Raw genomic sequence first — 25,071 nt, 5'->3', positions numbered from 1 at the left:
TGCTAGACGCAGACTCCTGTCAGCAAGCAAAAACTGTGGTGAAGGCAAATCCGGTCCGTTATGCAACATAGCAAAAACCTTTCACTCCGAGCAGATGTTTGAAAACATCAAGAAGCAGAACAAGCTGACAGTTACATGACTGTTCATATATTCCGGATCTAAGTATGTGTTGTGACGTATCAGGGTCTGACTATTACAACTTCACGCTCAGAGTTTTTCCTTAAGAAAACACAATGAGCGGCAACTATTTTTCCCCTTTTGTCACACAATCTTGAGATAAACAGTAAAAATATGCCAATCACGTTACAAGGTAATCCACCAAGAATTTGCTCTTGCAAACGCAGCACCTTGCCGGACCTTCAAGTTAAGTTTATCTGTCACATATGATCACATAGGTACAGATAATCATAGCGATGTCGTATTGCAGCAGAAGGTTAAGCCTGGTTTAACTTAGTAACTAACAGCCCAACAGCAGCATCTGATTTTGTCCCTTCTTTATGATGGTCATCCCTTGACTTTTAGGAAAGAAATGGTTAATACGTAAACAGTTTAAATAGGCTGATTTACTTAACCAACCCTCTCTCAGTCAAAGAGAGTCTAATTCCCAGATGAAATGGTGGGATGACTTGTCACACAAGACCACATGGTGGCCACTTCAACACTTTGCCACTTCATTTCCAATGCGTAGAGAAAAGAAGCTTCACATCCTGTGAGCAGAGAGTATGCAAGGATACACAGTGAGTGTGATGGAGGGTGAAGTGAGGGAGTTGGACATTCAGTGCCTGCCAACAACTCCAACCCCTTTACTTCTTTTCCCTCGCTGGCTCCCTTTTCCATGTACTTACTCATCATCAGCATCAATGCACAGAGATGCTCTTCTTCCTTTTGCTGCAGCACGCCAAGAGGCTGCTTCTAATTTTTCTTTTCCTGCTCCATCTGTTGCTATTATACCAGTGAGCCTAAACCACGAACAAACAAACAGTGTAATGGGAAATGTGCTTCACTGTAAGTAGGTTATTTTATGGAAAGAATGTCTCTTCTGGCAGTATGACATTTCCATGCAGTGCTTGTTGTTGAGTTCCTCCTCACTGAGAGGAAAGTTGTTCACCTTCTTCTCAGTGACTTCTGCTGCTTCACACCTCCATGTAAAGTCTATAGTCTATAGTCACACCAAGATCGATTTGCCATTATTTTGTAAAAATATGCGATCGAGGAGTAATGCTTTCAAGTCCTCTATTGGGAAAACCAATCGATGATGCACCCTTTATTTATTCACTGGTGTCTTGACCTCTCCAATACGATGACCTTGCAGCGACATACCTCAGGCTCCCTCCAGTCAAGACAGTGGCAAAGCAAATGGGGGTGAAAATGGGGAGCTAGCTCCAGTTCAAGTAGATACCAAACGTTTCTATGGATGTCAGTTTTTGAGCCATGACAAAGACCACAATGTGGCCTGCGATTGATGATTCATTTATCTACATCTTGTATCACTATGTATCAGTTGGTGGCTGGCTGGCACATCCCTGGGAGCCATTAGGCACACCCATCTAAAACTAATGTAGCATTCATGTTCTAATTTTATTAAAACTGTTTTGTTGTATTATTATTATTATTATTATTATTATTATTATTATTATTATTATAATACCAATAGGCATTTCTATTATTTTGTCCACCCCATTTGTATAAACAAGGGTAAGCCAAATAACAGAAACAAACATCCTCCAAAACAATTACATCTTTCTTTAAGTTTCAAAGTTAAACATTATAATCTGCATGAAGGGAGGATAAAACTAATACAGTCTAATCCCAAGTGTACCCAATGAACTGGCAACTGGAGTGCTTACACAACATTTTCTTAGTTGTATGACTTCTGGCTTAATCCACCGGACCATCTGTACACCCACCCAGCTGTGGGAACGATGATAACACAGCACTGACAGTTTATGCTAATATGCTAAATAGCAAAAAAAAAATAAAAATACTGTTGGTGTTTCTTTCTCCTTCAGCACTGGGGCTTGCTGTTATATTCCTCCAGAGGTATTGTGGGTTATTTAGAGTCAGGCCTGTATGAGAAAATGAGTGAGAGAGAGAGAGCCTTCTCTTGAAACAAAATACTGACACCACAGAGGATGACACACTGATGGGGACAGATGTCTACTCCAATGTCATTTGCAGATTAATGGAGTTTGGCTATAGATGTGGCAGAGACTCGAGCACCCTCACATGTGTACACGATAATACCAAATGTGGGCACCAAATCCCTCTCGTAAGACCAGACAGGGACCAAGAACACATCTCAAAATACTGCCAGCTGCATTAGAGTTTTGGGTTGAGTTTCCCCACAGGGTGATGAACTGTTTGAGTGTAGACAACCACGGCTTTACTGTCTCTCAGTATGAGCTAAGCTACAAGTATGACCACTCGAGCTGACGATCAAGGCTGTGGTCTTAAAAGAGTACTCTGATTACATCAATTTATCAAATCAAAACTGATGTAGCAGAACAACAGAGTCTTGGGCGTTTATTCTGGTCAAAACTTGCCAACATGACCCACAATGCAACTCGAGTGTCAACAGTTCAGTTGGAGATTGCGGATGTGTTATTCTAGAAGCAGCTAATGTAACCTTGAGCTGCTGGCTTCAAGCAGAGATGAGGAGCGGGCTATAGAGGTCTGGTAACCTAATTTCTTCCAATTCCACACCCACTGTTGTTGTTTTTCCATTTTCAAACTTTTAGCCTTCAGACTCAACCGACATTGACTCAAGTTACATCACTTGAAGCACTTTATGCAGCTCCCTCTGGAGCCACCAAAGCGTTATACAACCAAATACAACCTACCACACCTCAAGTTCCTCCTTACATTCCATTAGTTATCTGGATTAAATCACAAGACAACAGTTCAATCTGCATCTCTGGTCCGAGTCCAAACCACATGGAATTCACCGAAGACAGACGTCAGCTTTCACTTGTAAAGTGCAAAGTCACAGTGTCATGTTAACATAAAGTCATCTGAAAGCTGGTGAACAGCTGTGGGACCTCCACTGCACCGCTGACTACTGGTCATGTGGTGAAAATCATCTAAAAACTGCAACAGATGAGACAGCAGTCATCGTACATTATCTGTGGCGGGCTCAATGGGTGACAGATGGGAGGAAAAGTTCAACTTTTAAAAAAAAACAAAACAAGCCAGATCCAGGATTAACAGCATGATCTGCGACAACATGAATTCACATTTAAGGCTGCATGATGACAAGGAGCGTATGATGCTAATTTCTGATGTGCAACAGGCTGGAAACTGGAGTAGGTATTTAATTAAAATGTAGCCATCAATGACAGCCCAAATGTCTAAATTGAGGAAAAGAGCTTGTGTTAAGGCAACACTATACAGGGGATGTTAAATGGAAACCCTCCTATATAATTACTAGTTGTAGGGCCCCTGCTGAGCTAGCATGTCGACCTAAAGTGGCCACAGCAAAGGCAAATGAGGGGTCAGGTCCAGTAAAGGGTATATTTAGTCTGCCGATGGCAAGCTCTTTAAAAACAACACGCCCTTTCCCTGAGTCACGTGGCTCTGGAATATCTGAAAAACTTCCCTATAAAACATACAGGCAAGTGAAGTAAGCTAACTGGAGGAACAAGGACTGCTGTGTTGTGTTCCCCGTCCGAATGAGTGCCGAATGTGGCCTCTGTAGCCTGACATGAAAACATAATGACCATCCGCTTTCTCTTTTAATTAAAAGGGAGAAAATAAGTGGAGGAGTTTTACTATTAACGTCTGCAATGGCAAAAACGACAATAAAAAGGAACTTTTGAGGATCATCTAGAAAGAAGCTACTTATGAATTAGCCTCATCCTGAAGTACAAACTTTTCAGACAGCAGTGACAGCAGTTTTCCTGGAGCCCATTCAGACATTAGTCCCATACAAACAGCCCTTTGCCTCTCAATATAAGTTATATAAGTATAAGTATAAGACATACAATAATGCACATATACAAGTAAATGGATTTAAAAAAAGATATAAAGAGTCCAGCTGAAGCTGCTTTGAGTAGAGGATGTAAGTGATACTTCTCTTTAAATATGGCAGATCCTGTGAGAAACTTTCGTCACTTATCATTGGATAAACACAACATATAGCCTGGGGTCACATGAAAGCCACCACCTCTCACAGTAAAGTCATAAACCTTTCACTTGATGTAGTTTCCTTGAGGCTACTGTGATGCCAGCCAGGCCTTGGGGCGTATAATGTGGGACTATTTTGGGAAGCTGCGAAAGCCCAGCTGAAGGTCTTGTGGTCCCGAGCTGAAGGCCTTGCGGTCCCAAGTTGAATGGTAGTCGCATTGGTGGTAGCTTTTTAAAAATGGCAATATCCAAGGGCAGGTGACTTCAGCTCCCAGAGTGGAATGAACCTCTGCGCCTGGGTTTTCAATCAAATGACGCGTGACAGAACTATCTAAATATGATTATCGTGCACAGCAAGAAACAAAACAAACCATCTGTCAAAATTACAGTTACTGGGCTTTCCCACCAGTCATGGGACATTTGAAGGGGCTGTAAACATCACAAAAAAACCCTGCTATATTTTCTCCTCTCCTTTCTGCCTTTAAGAAGGACTCCTTTCTCTTCTGCTTTCTCTCAGCTCAGTCTTCAGCAGGCACTGATTTCATGGTGGTAATTTTGGCCGGCAGAGACAAAAACCTCCTTTGGAGTCCTGTGTGAAAACTCGCCCCATCACCCACAGACTGCCACAACACAAACAGTGTGTCCTCCTGAACTTGGCATACCAGGAGATAAAACGCTAATTTCACCGTTTCCCTCAAAGCACAGAGAGGGGGAAACAACACAAAGCCAAGCCCAAAACTTTAAAACACTTTGCACAAAGATTTCCCGTGATCTGGCGGGCAGATTTAAGGCACACTTCCGTCATCATGGTAATGAGAATAATTGAAGGCATTTAAGAAAATTAGATCACTTATAAAATTCAAGCAGCTGAACAAGCGGAATAACTTAAATATAAATAGTATTAAAGAAAAGCATGCATGGGCAGCACTTTAAAGTACTGGTCACTGGGAAACTAATGTTGGCATCAGCTGACACTTCACCAGGTCCTACCTCCCTTAGTTACCGTTGGTATGCCGTGAATCATTCAAGTAATTTTTTTTTTTTTTTTTTTTTTTTTAAATGGGTCCTCCATTTCACACAGAAGTGTGAAAAATAATATGTTCCACTTTGTGGTTGTAAAGTGAAGTGTCTAAAATTGCAGTTCCTTAAATGGCCACTTGAGGCTGGCTACAAAACAAGTGAAGATCCATAAGCCTCCATATTAACATGTCCAACTTCACAGCAGAGATAAACATGTTTACAGTCTGGTACAAATAACTGTTTTAGTCTCTATAGCTAATTTCTGCATTCATGACAACTGTACTGAGTCTGATTTACCTTTTCCCCGCACCCATTCAAATTATATTAAGGCTTAAAGCTATGTATAATTAAAAGCATGGCCGCTTTGATTGACAGGTGTGTGCAGATAGAAATGACTTGGTTGAACACACAGGCGTCACTGGACCTGCCTAAAGTCGACCAATGATCCACATCTGTGCTGTTTTTTAGATTAGCTGGGGTGGTAAAAAGAAGCAGGACAGCCAACATGGCGGCGGCAGGATCCAGAGATTTCGAACTTCAAAGCGGCTTTTCAGAAACCTACGAGTGATGTCATGGTTTCACTGTCCATTCTTTATACGGTCATGTGGGATTCTTTTTAATGGAATTCTTAGTTAAGTTACTGCTACTGCTAGACTTATTGCAAACTTACCAAAACCTAACAAAGAGCAGGAGGCACCTTACAAAATTGTGAGCCCTGTCTTCACTGCATCATCATTTTGGAAACATTCAAAGCTCAACAGGCTTGCCTTGCCTTTTAAAAGTTGCTAAACTATTATTGAACAATCACTAGCAAACAGTCAACGGCGGAGTAAAGGTACAGAGCAAAGCTGGTTGTCCAAAAAGCCACTGGAAGCAAGCATCTGCACCTGTGTACACCGTGCATGTCACTATAAACATCATTAGATGGAAATAAGACAACATAGAGCATCAGCTAGATTCCAAGCGGATATAAAACAAAAGAATAACAACTTAAAAGAGGGAAGGAGAACAAAATCACAAATTGAAGGCAAATAGCAAAATGACTGGGTAAAAAAAAAGAAAGAAAATTTGCACCACAAGCACCAAAGCCAAGCGTGATCAAATCAAAGCTGGGTGGCCCAGGTGTGGACATGCAAGGGGGAATAAAAATAAAATAAAAAAAGGAGTAAAGGAGTAAAGCCCTCAGGTGGTAACAAAGGGGGTTGGAGAAGCATGCGGCATTCGTGTTGAAGCATGCGGGCCTGTGAGCAGCTCAGTGTTGGTCTGCACAGCAACAAAAAGGGGGGGAGGTGAGGTAGAGGAGTAGAGTTTCTGACCTGTGGCTCCTTACAAGATGCGACGCTCTTCCTCCGGAGAGAATTATAAAATCCTCAAGCTATGAAAGGGGGGGAGAAGACAGAAAGATCAGACAAGACAGTTATGTAGCGTGTGTGTGCTTACAAGAGGGAGGAAGCACTTTGTGTTTGTGCGCATATTGTGTGTGTGTGTGTGGTTAGTTGTCTAGACCATGTTTAGACGGATATGATGATGAATGTTGAAATGAAAACATGTTGCACAACATTTATATAAAACATACAGGAATATGACCTTTTTTCACGCACACACACACACACACGCACGCACACACACACACACACACACACACTCTGGGAAGGACAAAACAATTATACAGTGACTTAAATATCTTCCAAGCACTAAGCTGGTGATATGATATGATGTCTGTCAGGATAACCTTTTATAACCAAGGACAAATGAATGGTGGGGAGTCAAATGATAAACATTATCATGTGTTGCTACCATGAGGAGGAACCTGAGGTCTGTAACTGCTACTGTGTATTATTTCCTCTTCCACTTCTTTGTCTGCGGCAGAGCTCGGGCTGCTTGCTGCGGTTTGTCTGAGATAAGCAAGCACAAATAACAGGGCTGTGGGCAGCCATGTAGTTGCACAAACCAGATGTAAATAAAGTGAGAGCGCTCTCCGCTCAGCGCTGTTGATTTATATCTGTTCTATGTGGGCTAATCCGCTGAGGGGTCAGCCACGGTCAGTCCTGCGCTTCTGAGAACAGGTTGCACAATTTATAAGATTAGCAATCTGTTGGTGGAATGCAGAGAAATGTTGCATTGTTGCATTGATGAAAATACATTGAGTGTTAATCATTGCATTTCTTTTTTTCCCCATTGCAGATGGGGTCATTGAAGGCCACTCTACCTTAAAACCCCTGAAAACTTGCTGACAAATCTTAAAGTATTTCACTTAGTTTATTTATTTTCTTCAAGAAAAAAAAAAATCATTAATTATTAGTTAATAGTTTAACACACGCTGTCACCACCATGGCTGTGAAGTAAAGCCAATACGGAAGTTACAAAAACTGCAGTTCCTTGAACGGCCACTTGGAGCTGACTACAAAACACATCAATCTCCATACGCCCCCATATGGAAATATCCAACTTCACAGCAGAAACAAACATGTTTACAGCCTGGTACAAAAAACTGTTTTGGTCTCTGTAGCTAAATTGACTGGTGGGTGCCATTACAGGTGGTTTGTTTTAACATCCAGTTATCATTCAGCCCTCCTCAGGTCCACCAATGAGCCACGTCTTTGCCAATTTTTAGATTAGCTGGGAGGCAGAAGAAGAAGGACTACCAAGATAGCGGCGACCAGAGCCACCACATTCTAAGCTTCAAAATGGCTCTTGAGAAACCTGTGGGTGACATCATTCTTTATACTGTCAGTGGTTTAATACACAAAACCTCAGCTAATTCCGTTCATCAAGGCTTAAAGTGTCATCAGATTTTGGTTCAAACATAGTTAAATCATAATTGGACTTAAACCTTTCAGACAGAAAATCTCTCAGTTGAAAAACAACCAATTCTGTTTGAGAAAATGGTTTTACAGTGTCAGCACTTGAGTCGTGCATCACTAATGAATCAAAACGAGAACAAAGGCTTTAGGGAATAATCTGTATCAGCAGTAATAGAACAGTCAGCCGGTCTTTTGCTTTTCTTTTTTTATGTGCATGAAAACAAGATTTCATCAGTCAAAAAGGTAGAAATCTTCCTATTGCCATTGTGACAGATGGTTGGGCCTCCATTCACTTTCCAGTCTGTTCCCTTAGACTGCTTCCCTGAGCAAAATTAAAACCTTTACAACAAGGCTGAATACATTCTCCCTGGACAAGTACACAAGCGTTATTCCCACAGTCCACTACAATCCTGCTCTGTTTGAGAGGAAAACATGGACTTACATATTTACTTTGCCTTGACTACAGTTCAACTTATGACTCACTGGTACTTTTTAAACAGAGAATCCATGCCTAATTATCTCTACTTCCTTAAATAACCTTGGTTTTTATCTTGAAATAAATACAGATAAACAAAGAATCAGTAAAATCCGAAGATAACGTGCTAAACTGTCAGCAACAAATGCTGTCTCAGAACAAGGAGACAAATCTTCCACACAACTGAATTCAGGTCACCCAAATCAACCCAAATATGCAGATTCATTAGCATTTGTTTGGTGGGTTAAGCCACTGTAATGCAGGGGTCCTTCTCTAGTGTATAATAGAATAATCAGATTATGTTAAGCAGAGATGATACACATCAGACTACAACTGTTCACTTACATAAGATCATATTAAGACAAAAAAGCTGCGTGTTAACGTCTTTCCACATTAGTTCCACATTAATAAACTCTAAGACCAAGGTATCCTGTAATCGTTGCGGTGGGGAATATTTATCCATGTTAAGATGTATTATTGCATTTCTGTCTCCAAGTATAGATTTTAGCTGACTGAATAATAGCAGATCAGTTTCATGATTGCTATCGGTTTCCAAAAACCACCAAGGATGGGAATTCATGTAAATCAAGGTCAATAGCTATGCTTGATAGTTGCAGTGCAGTTCGTCAATATATATCACCCCATTTTTCCATCTTCCTTCAGATTTTCCCCAATATCATGTTACTTCTTCACTCAGACAAAAAAAAAACCCCAAACATGTATGCACGCACCAACATACACGACACAACGAGCCCCTGCTTCTTGTTCTCCTCTGACAGCATCAATGGGCCACTGGGAGAAAATGACAGTTGTGTAAGATTGATGAGCTGTAGGCCAAAGGGTGCATCCCCCTCGACATCCTTAGGAAGCACTTTGACTTGGCTTCCCTCGGCTCCCACAAAACCCAGTGACAGCTGATACAGACTTTTTAACCATGCACCCACGAATCCCAATGACACCAATGACACCACGTCTCAATGTCTCAATTCAGGATGTAGGGAGTGGGTGTTGAGCCTGGGTGCGAGACCAGCGGTGCCCTCAAACCACGCCCTTGGTGACACCGTGGTCTGGAGAGGGCACAGAGAGGAAGTGGAGATGTCACGGGTCTGGGTTTCTTTTAATTGATGAGTGGACTTGAATGAGGAATGAGGACCAGGCAAAGCTGGCCTTTTGAAGACTCTTTAAGCCAGAACAAATTTATTAATAGACCCTACTTCAGAAACTGAACCGATGGCAAACACACTGACAGGACGGACTATTGAGCTCACTCCACTGTGACACCTGATTTCTCCCTTGAGCTGATAAAAAGGTCCCAGCTTGAGCTTTGGTCAGTATCTCATGACCACCACAACTCCATTTTCTCTCACTACACTCTCAGTTACAGCAGCAGTGAATTTATTTTTTTAACTATTTAAACATCCAAATCTATCAGTAGAATCTTTAAATCTCACCAACATTTGTGCAGTGGCAGTGCTAACATGCTGATGTTTAGCAGGTTTACCATGTTTAGCACGTCATTTATGTTGATGGTGAAGCTGTTTAAAAATGGTTGCATTCAGGTGCTTGGTAGAAAGCAGGAAAAATACAAGTTTCAATCAGTCAGAGAGAGAGCATGAGTGTTTAACATGTAGTCTCACAAGAAAATCCTTCTGTTGGGTTTTAAATGTCTTTACTTTTATGCGTGCATCTTCTCACCACACATCAAGGGTTTTGGCAGGTTTCTAACCTGCATACGTGTTGCAGTTGTCTAAGTGACAGTTGGAAAAGCTCTTAACCGGCTTCAGATGGTGGGTTTGGATCTTTACTCCCCTGTGGCTGACATGAATACTCACACGTAGGACCTCAACTGATAGACAAAGCAAACAGATATACAGTAGAGTGGGAAAGGCCTGTTATCTCCATGACACTGTGGTCATTCCAGTAAAAAAAAACCCAACCTAACACAATGCAACCCCACCCCACCCTTCCGCACACACACTCATTCTCATCTGTGCAGCCACCCTTACTGTCCATCTATCCCAAGTCTCTGACAGGGCTGTCAATGTGCACCACCACAGGTGGGGGAGGGAAGGAAAACGAGAGGGGCAGAGGAAGAGAGCGAAAACAGGGTTTGCTATGAGAAAGGATATCTGAGCGTGCAAATGCATACAGTGGTTGAAGGACAAAGAGGAGATAAATGAGTAGGAGGAGGATTTTCCTTATGGAAAACAAGAATGGAATTGTTGCATAAAGAAACATGAACATATAGTTTGAGGGGCTTGAGGGACACATTCTTCCATCTTGTTTCTGTGTTTTTTCCCAATGGACGGAGGCACCCAGTTAGAGTTTAACACTTCAAATAATATGTTTTTAATTGTCAAGTGACATATTTTCATACGTCTACATCCTCTCTGCGCATGTCGGGCATCGTCTTTCTGTCCTACTTTCACATATGATGCAACAGAGTGAACCCTGGTGCAAATCACTTTGGAAGAAGAAAAACAACTACTAGATGAAATTCCTGTCGATTCAAATCCTTGTTGGAGGGTGCATGGACTCTGTACATTTGCACGCACACACATACACACACACACACAAAAGCAGTGTGTTGAAGGGGATTATACAGGCTTCAATTTCAACAGAAAGAATCCCCCGTCGTCTACAAGCACTACAGAGCAAATCTGGCTTTGGAAACTTTCCTCATCCCCGGAGCATCCTGGTACAATAGGAGGCTGAACTTAAAAAAAAAATCCTGCAATCAAAACATGGTCATTTGAGAATGGCGGTGGATGATCAGCCCCTGTATGGATAGCGAAATCTGCACGGAAAACAATGTTCTTAAACTACATGAATGTTAAGATCGTGCACATGTGGGCAACGTGCACTTTGTTCCAAAATGTCAGAAAATGATGCGTCTGCAGGCTAGTGTGTATCTGGGAATACTAACTGGAATGCACATATCTAGAGGAATGTCCACTGATATCCTGCTATGTGTAAATGTTTGCTCATGAGCGCACTAGAGAAAAAAAGTGTGTGTGTGTGTGTGTTAGAGAGAAAATAAGTGGCTGTCTTCTTCTGCCTTTGTATGAATCTTAAGTAGTCCCATGTTGAGGAGGGCTTTGTTCCCCATCACTGTCGGGGGCCACGTCCTCCAACTTCTCCCCTCACTTCCTTTCGGCGTAACATTTATCATTCTTCACCCGATGAACAATCATCCTACAACATGGACTAGCATCTAGCGCACAATACGCTTACTGCCCTCCCCCCTCTTTCACCCCTTTCTGGTTGCTTGGATACCTTTCATCCAATGGGACAGCTTGTCAACAACATCATCACTTACTTAGAAAGTCCCAACCTTCACTTGACTTTGCTTTCATTTGGTCTAGGCAGAGCCTTATTAAAAAAATACTGCTGCATCTTGTTTTCAAAATAAAAAAAGGTTTCCAAGAAGATCTTTTTGTTGTTGTTCTTTTATGTTGCATCCAAAAACACTTAAAAACTTCCAAGGCTTCAACGTCTGGCTCTGAAAAAAAAAAAAAAAATTGCAATGCATCCTTAAGGGAACGACTTAAGTGGTGCAACCTTCTAATTTGCAAGAGAAATTCCCCTCTCGGCAAATATAGCATTATCCAGCTCTACTAACCAACTAGCACAATATTTTATACTGACATTATAGTGTGCTGGTGTTAGCCAGAGGAGCTACACTGAGGCCTGTTTCAGAAAAGGACTGAATGACTCAGACCCCTCTCTCTCTATGCCGCTCTCTCGCTAGCTCTCTCTCAGGGTCAACAGGTGCATTAACTAGCAAGTGCAGTGAATCACATCAACCGCATTTCATCCACCAACAGTACTTTGGAAACTTTATGCATGCATATAAACCTCTGATCCATGATCACTTCAATTCATCATTCTGAAAGCAACTTGTTTCTTCTGTTTTGTTGCTGGCCGAACTTTTTTTTTTTTTAAACTGCCCCTTTCATTTTCTGTAACTCAAGCACATAATAGGCCTGGCCTTGTTTGGCCTTCACCGTGTTTTGCGCCTATCCCTTTCAGCTGACCGGCCTACACCACTTATTCTGCTTATTATGAACGCTGACAGTAGATTATTTTGCTTACTGCAACCAAATTCTCCATCCTCCTATAGATAAAATCCGACAAACACCGGAGTGAGAGACAAAGCCAAAGCTTACAAAAGAGACAAAAAAAAGAGATAGGGAGCATAGAGAACGGGTCCAAAATGAGAAAAAGGGGGGCAGGGGATGAAGAACCCCAGAATAAGGAAAAAAGGGGCAGAATACAGACAAGGAGCGAAAGGGAGAGGTAATACAGCAGAGGCTCAAAACCCTTTTATTGGCTGTGTTTTGTCAGGGGAATAAAGACCAACTAACAGCAGCAGCAACATACCAGCACAGTGAACAAGAATGCAAATCAGCCCTGATGCAAATGTCACACGTCTTCAGGGGCAAAACAGACTGTCTTTATACCAACCCCCCCTCCAACACAACACACTTCTCTCTGTGCTATCAGAACCCCCTTTCGACTCTCCTTCAGTCCTGTACGGAAACACACAAACCCTTACAGGAGACAATCTTGTGCAGAGAAAGAGAAGTGTAATCACAAGAGATGACATTGTCTTTTTCCTTCACAGTAAACAAAAGGCCAGAGTACAGTGCGCTCTTCACACAAACACACTTTTTAAAAGAAGATAAACCCACTTACTTGTCTGTCATGGCGTCGGCTAGCGAATACTGATTCATTAAAACTTCTTTTCACTCGTCTTCACACAGTTGGAAATGGTTGAGGGAGAGGCCCGGGTGCTAATGTCAAAACACCAGTCTGTAAAAGAGGGAAAAACAACATTAGTCAGCCATTCACACCTACAGTAGGTCAACAAGATAATAAGCAGCTCATGCACTTGAACCTAACAGTAACAAGGCTGCAAGTATTTTTGTTATTTTGAATTAATTGTTTTGTCTGAAAAATAGCTTGTTATATTTGAGCAATAGTCTAAAACCCAAAGAAATAGCTTGTTATATTTGAGCAATAGTCTAAAACCCAAAGATATTCAGCTTATTTTGAGTGAAAAACATAAAATCCTTGCATCTCAGATGCAGGAACTACAAAATGTTTGCCTGATGAGTGAATAAAATAATAAATTATTATTAAAATGGTCTAAAAACAGTGTTCCAAACACCCCCACATAGAAATATATAAAGTAGGCTGATAAAACCGTATAATAATGATGATTTAGACCCACATTTAAGTCTTTTTTCATGTATAATAATGATGATTTAGACCCACATTTAAGTCTTTTTTCATCATTCATTATGCACATTAGTTTGTTCTTCGTGTAGGTTTCTCATTAGACCGCACTGAGTCTTCAAAATACTGATACTTCAAAAACAAAAGTCTGAGCAGAGCACATCTATTGTGACGGCCGCTGTATCATGTCAGGACAAAGAAATCCACAGTCTGTCGTGCAGGCCGGGACTGCACAGCTAACTTTGTAGACATGCTTCACTTGCTCACAAATTAGCCTAGCAAGGCCTGCTCTCTCCAACTTTCTGGGGGATACTGTTACCATAGTTACCAAGGCAGCCAACCAGCCAGCCAGTCAGCTAGCATAAATAGAGTGCACCAATAAATCCTCTAGACAGACGGTATGAATCTGATCACAAATGAAGAACGCATTGTGTGACTAAGGAGCAGTGATGACAGTTTTGGATCAGTGCGGCTGGTTATTGTCCAACATTTAAAAAAAAAGATCATAAACATTGCTAATTATCAAGAGGCTGTAATAAATGATTATTTTGCATAAAACACACCTCTGCTAATGATGCATATTTGGGAATGCACATAAATCAGCAGATGTTGCCTGCCAGCGTCCTGATTTTTGAAATTTTAATGAGGCGATGAGACAAGGCACATCCTGCGTCCTGCTGCCTGACGAGCAAACCTCCAAAACCTGGCATTAGCTCTTCAGCTTATCTGCCTTTAAAAGATTACGATAGCAGCACATTAGATTCATAGATTATACCCAGTTTTGTGTTAAGTGGAATAACACGGATTGTGACCTGCCAGAGTGAGATTTAAGCTCTGTAAGCAGATAAAGGTTAGATACCAATTCACAGACAGTAACGTAACAGACCTGAACCAGAAAGCTTTTAAATCACCTCAAACACTGATTAACCAAAGAGGACATAATTGTTTTATCACTGTCAGCGACATCTGGAGGGAGACAGAGGAGTGGAGGTAGGGTCCCCTCAACCACACCCAATCCTATCAGCTCCAAACCCAGACAGACAGCCAGCAGCCTCGGATCCAGCCAGCGGCAATCTGTCTGTGTGGGGACCACGGCTCAGCAGGCTGATGTGCCTCCTTTTTTTTTTTCCACTGCTTTCCTTTAACCTTTTCCAGATCACCACTTGAACTGATGCTCTAATGCATTTGTTTACCTGTCTGTCTCTTTTCATTTTCCAGTCTGAGAGCGGCTTGTTCAACTTTTGTCCATGTCCGTCTTAAGAGCAGAAACATTAGACATTAGCTGTATACACCCATCTTCCGGTAATCAATTTACTTCCATTTTCTCTGGTCTTTCAGCCACTATGTTTATGGGAAATATTTTCAAAAGAAGAAAAATGCCCGACATCGCAGTCACCTCCAGAGAAATTTGGAATGATGCAGCTCAATCAATGCGGGTGATAGTTCAGGGTTATGTGTCAAATTTTTTATTCTTTGTTAGGTTAAAAAGAGGCTGCTGTACACAAGAATGTTCGACATGAAATGTCGCAGCCTTTCTCGAGAAGCACAATATGACCATTTCCAAATGACATTTCCTTACACTACTGAATTGTTGAAATATGCAAGAATCCATGCTTTTGCACAATGTGGCAGCCCACCCAAGAATGAGAGATTCTATGAAAAATGTCTCATGCTGGCTGCTGCGATGATGTATATGGTCTTTTCCTGCAAAGCGAGGAGTTCCTTACCCAAACCCCAAAATTAAACTCCTTCCTTCTCACGCAGACAATACAAACGCAGTGCCTGGATGCTGGCGATTGACAATTCTGAATGCGGTGAACAATAAGTTAGACTGTGCTGCAAGAAATTTGCAGCTGGTGGTTTAAAAAAAAGAATCACGTGTATGACAACAGATGGGGATTTCTTACCCACGCACAGCTAAGATAGAGACCAAGAACGGTGTTCTTTGAAGTGGAGTAAGAACACTTGAAGAGACATGTTAGCCAGCTTTGATCTACCTGAGGCCAACGCTCACAAACAATCTAACCAAGCGTCTAACCAAGTGTTTCAATATGCTGTTAACTTGTGGCACGGGGAAGGAAAACGTCAGGAGGGTAATGCCACTCCTTCTCCTCTCTGGAGATTTATGAACTCCTGACAACAGCCAGCCAGGGGAAACATAAACTCTCTCCACATCTGAAGCTGGGCGCACACACTCTGCGATTGTATCAATCTTATATTTGTTGTAATCTGCCAGAACTTGTAACTTATGCTCACAAGAATGACCGGCCAATGTAACCCCAAGACGATGTGAGTGCATCCTGTTGTGGCAGTTCCAATAAAGTTTATGAAAACAAGATGGCCTCGTGCTCAATGTTGACAAAAAGAGAGAGAAAGGCAGTGTTATTTGGTGCCATTCAAATATGAAAAATGTGGAGCTGCAGATGTCTGGAAGACGCAGACAGTCTTGTCTGTAGCAAGTCTCAAGACTTCAGCTTAATACACAACATGTACAATACTACTGTGTTAATATAAAAACAAGATCACTGCAGGTAGGATAGGATCTTTTGATAACAAACATGGGGAAAATCAGACAATTAACGTGAAGACAGCTGATCCAATATGCAAGAAATCAATTTGATCTTCCCCGAAGCCAGATCATTGATTGCTGAGGTGATTAATCAGACGTCTGGACCCTCTACAAACTGATCTTCGTTCCAAAGAAATTGCAACCAATTTGTTGGTAAAATCGTGTCAAATCCATCTGCATCTGTTTTTCTGTAAACAAAACAGTGAAAATAGAAAAAAAAAAAAAAACACCTTTAAACATCTCAAATCTTCAGCTTAAGTGAAGCAAACAGCTAATCTAAGTGAACCTGCGTGGGTATTTCCTCAAAATAAAGACGCGGCAGAGCCCCACTCACTGAAAAACACTGAATTATTCACCTCCCGGATGAGATTTGAGTATAAATAGCATGCACCGCACTGGGGGGGACCGTCTATGCCGCACAGGGTAAACACAAACACGTATCAGAGGAAGAAAAAAAAAAAAGGTGTTGACATTGGGAGATGCCAGCAGTGAACACACACACACTCTCCGCACAAGCCGTTTGCTACGTGAATCTTACCATAATCTGAGTGGGAAGGTCCTGCAGGTTGAGAGAGAAGACACGCTCTTCCAGTCACACTGTTATTACCGAGAAAGTCGCCAGTGGTTTGTTTGCATGACAGATGCAGGAAAAAAAAAATAGAATATGATCATCCAGCACGAGTCTGTCACCTCCTCCTCCTCCTCTCTCTCTTACACACACACTCCCTCCTTCAGTCTCTCTGTCTCTCTTGCATGATAAACACTACAAAAAAAAGGCACAGGGTGGAGAGACAGTGCTTGCCTTAAAAGCCTGTTTCACTTTAATGCATGTCAGTGTCTCCATCTGAGTGTCTAACAGAACACCCCCCCCTCTCTCTCTACCTCTGCCTCCTCTGTCACAGCAGTCAAACGCTGCTCGCCAGTCGGGAGCGACAGCGCAGAGCCCGCGCCTCTGGAAAGCGTCAATGCACACAATTGCCGAGGAGGGGGAGGGGGAATTTGGGGTGGCGGGTGAAGGGGAGGGAAAAAGAGAGAGAGGGAGGAAGGGGGTTGAGGTTAGGATAGTGTGTATGTGCATCTGTGGGAGTGTGTCTATTGTTGTGGGGATGTCTCCCCCCCTCTCTCTCTCCTTTAAGGAATGAATGAATGAGGACTGCAGGTCCAGCTGCTGCCCTCTTTCAGCACTACATTTAGCCCTCGGCGATATGTACGCGCAGTTGCCCGTTTGTTGTGCACCTTGCTAAAAGTGACGAATGCAACAGTCCTGTCTTCATGAAGTCGAAGTTGAAACTGTTTGGGGAGGTGTATAAATAACTACGGCTATTTCGGAGGCTGTAGTTTGTGGCACTGTTAAATTATGCTGCATCATACAAAAGAGATGTTTTCAAGCCGTTTATATCAATGGGGGTAGAGTTTATAATAGAAACACTTCTCTGTTTAACACTGAATCAACACCTCTAAAAGCAGTCTCAACAACAACAAAAAAAAATTATTATGACCTTCCTGAAGGTGAGAATCATTGCAGGTCTGTTTCCCCAAGCTAAATGACAGTTTGTGTCCTCCGGCAATGGATCGTTGATGTTGGAACCAACTTCCCACTGTGCAAACACTAAACAAAGTGAGCAACGGCAAACTGATAGGAGATCTGATCAAAATCTGCGAGCTAGGATTCTGTCGTGCAACATCTTCCCTGTGCAAAACCGCCGAACCGCTCCGCTACCGACCAAAAGTTGCACAAAGGCGGCGAGACACCTTCTCTGTTCAGCTTGTTTCACACAGTGATCTCCTCCAACGGTGACAGAATGTACTGTATGTAGCTCCCCCAGCTCCATTCCCTTCCAGCTCCCTGCTCTCAACAACACAAGGCTGGGAACCTTTTCAAAACATCAAGTAAGCTGTCAATAGCACCGCAGCGATGCATCAGTAAGCTTCCTGCACTCTCAGCAAAACACGACTCATAGCAATGGGTGCAGCATCTTGGGATTTCCTGTACAGTTTTTATTAATGTAATTGCTTCCAGCATTCGCAAACGAATAAACGCCTGCTTTGCTTTGTGTGCCAATACTAGATCTACTGTTTGCCAATGGAAGGCTTTAAAGGGTGTGGACTGTTCTTTACCTTTATTGTTACCCAACACGCGAACCAATGAAAAACAGGAAATAAGGCAGTGTTTACCGATTTGAAAAAAACGCTTTTCAATCATGAGACAATTTTGCAGAGACATCCCTGGAATGCATTATGCATGGCCAGTAACACATGAGCAAACACATAAAGTGCCGACACATGCCACTGTCTGCTGCTGATATAGAGCCAGATGCTTCTCTCTTTTGCCAGTAGGAAATGATTCTAGCCCGAGGGGTGTTGGGGTACATGGGTGTGGCAGGGGAGGTTTGTGTTTGTGTGCTTTCAAAAAAAAAAAAAAAAAGGAGGTGGGGGGTTGCCCCAGATGTCTGCTCCACCAGAGCCAGCACAGCACACCTCAACATCAGAGCAGCAAGAGCCTGGCCCCCTGACCTCTAGCCTTTAACTCCTACAGGACCAAAACAATGAGGCCGCTGCGAGTCATACATCAAACTCGCCTCCCTCGTTTCCTAAAACTATGACATCCAAAAGGCTCGTATGAAAGATCACTACCAATGTCACGATCCTGTCTTTTAGTACGCAGCGAGTATGATTTTAAAGTAGCCTTGTTTGCTGACTCAACTCCCAGGGGATTCCTAACGATTAGATTGCTAATGAGCAGGAGGGAACAATGAGGGGCCGTATGTGTCTGCGTCAAAGGCGTAACACCTTTTACAGTGACCTCCACAGCAGGAGGCCAAGTGCTACAGCCCCAGACCCATTTGCAGGTATTCCAGCCTTTTCTACCGGAGGAGCTGGCTGACGACCAAAACCCAGCAGAGGGGACGAGGGGAAAAAAGCCACTGGGGGCTTGTGAATGGTCACCCTCGAATCCATTAAGAGTTTATTCAATTACCTGACAGTGGCTCGCTAAAGGCATGTGAAGAAACGTGACGTCTCCTTTGAGGTGGTCGAATCATTGCATTCGGATTTGAGGAGTCACACGCACAAATGCACAAATGTGCTTCCTATATATGCGACGCTGGACACGCTCCAGTATGAAGCAATTCCCAACTTTTTACAAGAGAGGAATTTGACAAGCAGCCAGAGCTTATTCTGAAACCCAAACAAGGCATCCAAGTAAATAACCCCTGACATCCAAAACAAGTGCCATTTCGGCACAAAGTTCAAGTTTTAAAACAAAGCTCTCTTTCAGCCACACAGTTCCTGACTGAATTTCCATTTCCCACCCATTTTAAATTGATTATTGATTGAAGAAAAACTCCAAAGCAAAGACGGACTTGCGTGCTTATGTGTAGTGAGAGCTTTCTGTGTAATTTCATTTAGCACATGTGAATCCTGTGCTTCCAATGAATGTGGGAAAAAGACAAAGAGCATCTTAAAGATAGCTCGGTTATGACCACTAATTGGATTTCAACAAATCAAATACAGACACACATGTTAAAAATAGATTAATTAGCTTTCCTAAAACAGGAAAGTTACATGCCTGCAAAGATTTCTTCCCACATGGAGTAGGTAAGGACAACTGAAAAGCACAAATGTCAAACTGAACCGCAGGTTATCTTTGGGCCTTGGCACAGCAGATGAGAAAAGATTGATTATTCTTACTCCTATCCATCTACAGCCACGCAATATAATAAAGTCTACCATATTTACTTTTCTTTCCAATGGCAATTTCAAAACCTGCAACAAGCAATAACCTTAAAACGCAAACAAAACCTGTAACCTGAGGGAAAGTCAAATTGACAGAGAAAATGCTTGAACCACTCCGCAGCACGCAGCCACTGGTTTAATGATTTGTCTGCTGCTGGTGAATGATCACACCGCAATATCCTGTTCTGGCTACTTCTCCGGGCCCCCCCTGAGGGTCTGGCTTGACATGATTCTGGCTTGCCCGAGTGCCACTGAAACGCCAGCAAGCCTATCATATTGACAAGATCCGGGCTGCTGTCCTCATGCCTGCTATGACCCAGCCAAGGACCTGTGGAAATCAGACTCGATGAGGCAGAAGAATTACTTATTGAGGCCGCGAGGGAAGGGATGTCACAGCCAATGCATTTTGGTGAAACGCTGGGCAGAGAGGACGGTGAGGCGGGGTGGTTAATGCCACTGACGAAGCTGCAGAAAACTGATTTGGACAATACAACAGCTGTATTTAGGGACAAACCAAATAGTTGGCATGGTCCAAAATTCCACAGTGCTTATGCAATGTCAATCAAGCATGTATATAATGTGAGGGACGCTTCTTGAATTCATTCATTCATTTCCTAGAGCATGTGGGAAAATACTGCTGTTCATTATGAACAATCAGTACATTTGTGGATCATTTTCATGATAAATCAATGAGTTGGTTGGTCCATAAAACATAAAAAACAGATTTTCAAATTGCCAAAGAAAATCTATGTATTATCATGTAAGGCATGCAAAAGCTGTAAATCCTCACATTTGATGATTCCACATCAAATGTTTGCCATTTTATGCATCGACAATGGAGCTATTTAAAATTTTAAGCCATTCATCAAAGAAAACTGCCAAATGTTTGATGGTTCCAGCTTCTTACGTGACGGATTTAGACAGTGGGTCTGACAAAATATAATATTTAAAGTCATAAATTTGGACTCTGGTAGATAAATCAATAATGGAAACAATCATTAGTTGCAGCCGTACATAAAACTTTTTGGCATCTTTGCTTGAAATAAATATGAATAATCAACGTGGAGCTGAAACAACTAAACAATCAATCAAATGGAGAGAACAGTATCATCCAAACTTGTTGAGTCTAAGCAAAAAATGTACTGCTTCCAGCTTCTCTTCTTTCTGGAACATAACTATTGTACCCACAAAATAAACAATGTGTATAGAAGTCATGGCCATTTTTGTCTGTTTTATGACATTTTCTAGACAAAACACTTGATTGATGGGGAAAGTAATTCTTCGCTGCAGCCCTAGTTTCCATTTAGTGCAATGGTTATATTGCAATCAACTGATCCACAGTCCGAAACCACAAACTATTTAGCTTACTATTATATAAGACAAGGAAAGTACCAAATCCTCACATCCGAGAGGCTGGAATCCTTCAACATAGGTGCAAATTCATTTTTGCGTCAATCAACTCATGAAAAAAAAAAGAAGACGTAATGCACAGAAGAACTGGAGCTCATACTGGCAGCTGTCTCTCCTTCAGTAGCCTGCACTTGATTTTAGGGTTGAAGGAGGTCAAGAGAAGGAGCACGGTGATGATGGGTGTACTTTGAATTATACAGCTAAGAGCCAAGAGAGTCACGCAGAGACAACAGGACTTCAGAGTCAGCCAGGCCAGAGGGCAAATTGTGAGACAGAAAAGCAGCTCCATAACTTCTTATTACTCCCTCCGGTCCACACATCTCCACACCAACTAAAAGAGACATGCATGCAAGGTGAAGGGTTTATGAGCATCCAGTGATGAGACCCAGCTGCAGTGTCCCGTCCTGGCACAAGAACTACAAAAAACACACCTTGAAAAGACAGACCAGTGCATGCTGCAGGTATTTATTTAATCTAATGGCAACTGGATGCACCAACAAGTCTTCATATGGACCGTGGTTAACGTGGATACGTGTTGCAGCGCTGTCAATAAAAGTCTTTTGTTGCTTGCAGTGAAAGAGCACTCTTGATTTATGCATGCCCAGGCTAGAAAACCTCTGAATGACCTCTGGGTGCCACAGAATGGCATTTTCAAAGTGCAAGGGGAGTTTAATCTTTAAAAAGATTCGGCTAGTGGACACGTAATTTTATATTCACGAGTTATTTTGCGCCTCCAAGGACAGTTGACAGCGGCTGCGTGGGCACTTTGCGCAACAAGTCGTCTCCGCTAACATCTTTTTTTTTTCTTTTTTCTGTCGCAGTTCGCACTTTGAAACAACGGCGGGAAAGTATAAAAGTTGTATGCGCAGTAAAAATTTGAAAATTAGAGAGTTATAACGCTGTTTTATATTTGTATATATTCTTTTGTGTCTCAGCGGGGGTTTCGGCTACAGTGCAACAAGTGCAGCTGAGCTTGAAGTCCGCGACAGCACGCATGAATACGAGCAGCGGGGCACAGGCTGAAATAACACAGCAAGTTAAAGCAGACGATACTTTTAGCGGCTTAAAAACCTGCACCGAGGTGAAAGTGTGTGCTCAGACTCACCGTGGGGGGATTTTTCCTCTCTTTGGCCCGGTGTGTACGAAGATGAGCGTCCGTGCAGCAGCAGCAGCGTGACAAAGTTTAGTGTGCGTGTGTGTGTATGTATGTGTGTGTGTGTCTATGTGTGGCTCTCTCTCTCTCTCTCAGCTCAGCATGGCGGCCGACTGGATTCAAACCTCTCCGGGGCTGTGATATCAACAGACAGGGGGAGGGTGCAGGGTGCAGGGGGAGGTGGTGGTGGTAGACCTAGAGGTGGAAGAAGTACCCTGCAGTAAAAATACTCTGTTACAAGTCATGCATTCAAAATTGTAATTAAGTCAAACTACAGAAGTAGCCTCTAAATGTACTTAAAGTAATCCAAGTAAAAGTACTCAGTATGCAGGCTTATTTATGGCCCATTTCACAACATATAGAACATTAGATTATAAAGATTGAGGGACTTCAATGCTGCAGCTTTTTAAGTTAGTTATCAAATGAATGTGGTGGAGTAAGAAAAAAAAACAATATTTGCCTCTGAATTGTAATAAAGTAGAAGTATGATGTAATATTTGCCTCTGAATTGTAATAAAGTAGAAGTATGATGTAGCAGAAAATGAAAATAGAGCCTATTCATGTAAAGTACATCAAAATTGTACTTAAGTACCGTACTTGAAATGTACTTAGTTACTTTCCACCACTGGAGACACCATGTGTCCCTCAGAAAGTTAAAAGGCAACATCGACCTGGACTTTTCTTTTCTTCTGTGGTGGCTACTTAAGAAATTTACTTTTTTACTATTACTTATATTCCTCTACAATTCAGAGGTAAATGAAGGTTCTTTTTTTATTATTAATTATTATTCAGATTAAGCAGTAGTATGTAAAGTAGTTAAAACCTACTCCAGCTGCAACATTATGTGATGACGAGCAATGGTGATACTGTTACTCTTTTACTAAAGTAAAAGCGTCTTTTAACGGTAGTTGCTGACAAATATATGATATCTACTGACACCCAGTGAAGGAAAGTGCATTAAGTACATTTACTCAGTTACTGGGTAGAGTTTTGAGGTATTTGTACATACATATTTCAATTTTATGCTACTCTTATTCCACTGCATCCATTATTGACACCTCAAGTTACTGGTTACAATGCAGATTTAAAAAATCTTGTGCAAAACATGATCAGATTTTAAAAAGTGTGTTGCATGAACACACTCCTCCATCTTAAAACAGTGTTTATGTGTCAATGCATCTGTAGACATATAGTGATATTATCAATGATCATCCGAAACTCTGAAAAGGGCCATTAAGAAGGCTCTTAAATTGTTTGTATTTGTATGACTCTTACATTCTGAGGATTTTTACGACATTCTCTTGTAATGGAGTATTTTGACATTGTGGTATTTCACTTTTGATACCATAATAGACAAGAGTTACTGCAAGACACACTCACAATATTGTAACGTGGTGCTTTTATTGTCTTCTTTCAGTGACCTTTCTTTGTATGTCACACGGGGCTGAAGCCAGGATTTTAGACTTATTGAGGTCATGAGTCCCCTGCCTGCAGAACCCCCACTCACTTAACAAATTGCTGACTAGCCACTATAACCAACTTGTGAAATGTTCTTTATATCACTATATTAATTGTATACGTCATTCATTACATATATAGGAATATAAATTGGTGAAGAATACTTGTGAAAGTCTCTTTTGATTTATTTTAGTTTAAGAAAGCCTTAAACAACATGTGCAATCATAAATTGGTAACTCCCTTTCATGTCATCAAACCCAACAGATTTCCAGAAATATGGATGGGGATATGACCTTAATGTCCTCTGTGACAGCTAGCTACAACCCTGGTGAAGAATCAGTTACCTTAAACCTTTGGCTGAGGGGGTTCTGTAGGTGGGGCCAGTGGGTTTAAAAGGTCAGTGCTGGAGGTCAAAGTTTATACAACATTTTCCTAAAGGAGAAGTGAATCAAAAACACAGTGGAGGAAAGACAGACTGACCCTTGTCTCATTGTGGCAGGGCAGAGGAGGAGGGAGAGGGGCTTTCCATGGCACTGCAGGCTGAATACAATACCATCTTTGAGTAAAAGACAGATTGCTGCTGGTGGAAGATAGAACAGCGTCGCAGTCTACCTCTGAGGCTGCTTTGTGGGGTTCACTGAATAACAAATGTTGAGAAATTTACCTGCCTGGTTGAGCTGAAAAAGGTCTATTATGTCCTTTCACTTCAACAAGAAAGAATTAGATTGTACCCTTTAAATATGCCAAAACTCCCAGGCATCATCAGCTATACTGCAAATTGTTTATTTTCATATCAGCCCCTGGTGATTTGAGAGCTTAGAGTTGAAGGCTGGCTGGAGTTAAAAGCGGATGGTAAGTGCTGCCTGAAATGAATACGAAAAGCAGCTGGGTTTATCTTCACTCACTCTGTGACATGTGCTGCTAAGAGAAAACAGGTGACTGAGGAATGTGTGCTGAAACCCAAATGTAATACTGGAGCTCAAATGATTTGTTACCACTTAGACAGATCTGCATCTTAAAGACATATTTTAAGTACTTAAATGATTTCAATATGAGAAATGTCTCTGTAGGTCTGTCTTGTCTC

At 41.9% G+C, this 25,071-nt stretch overlaps 1 protein-coding gene across 3 annotated transcripts in view; it reads right to left on the bottom strand.

The window, feature by feature from the left end:
- The window catches only part of sema4d (sema domain, immunoglobulin domain (Ig), transmembrane domain (TM) and short cytoplasmic domain, (semaphorin) 4D), a 39,276-nt gene extending 16,588 nt beyond the window's left edge, over positions 1–22,688 (bottom strand). Inside the window, exons 1-3 of one of the 3 annotated variants that reach the window (XM_027282092.1) lie at positions 22,482–22,688; positions 13,120–13,236; positions 6,459–6,517 (exon numbers count right to left, since the gene is read on the bottom strand). The gene's annotated coding sequence lies outside the window, so the exon portion shown is untranslated. Of the gene's footprint in view, positions 1–6,458; positions 6,518–13,119; positions 13,237–16,769; positions 16,938–22,481 lie in introns of those variants that run through there. The other 2 variants (XM_019275543.2, XM_019275544.2) reach the window with 2 other exon arrangements.
- Positions 22,689–25,071: the final 2,383 nt, after the last annotated feature.

Source organism: Larimichthys crocea, chromosome IX (genome assembly GCF_000972845.2).
Source record: "Larimichthys crocea isolate SSNF chromosome IX, L_crocea_2.0, whole genome shotgun sequence".
Taxonomy (NCBI): domain Eukaryota; kingdom Metazoa; phylum Chordata; class Actinopteri; family Sciaenidae; genus Larimichthys; species Larimichthys crocea.
The sequence above is the reverse complement of the archived record's forward strand: the minus strand, read 5'-3'. Positions and strand labels throughout refer to the sequence as shown.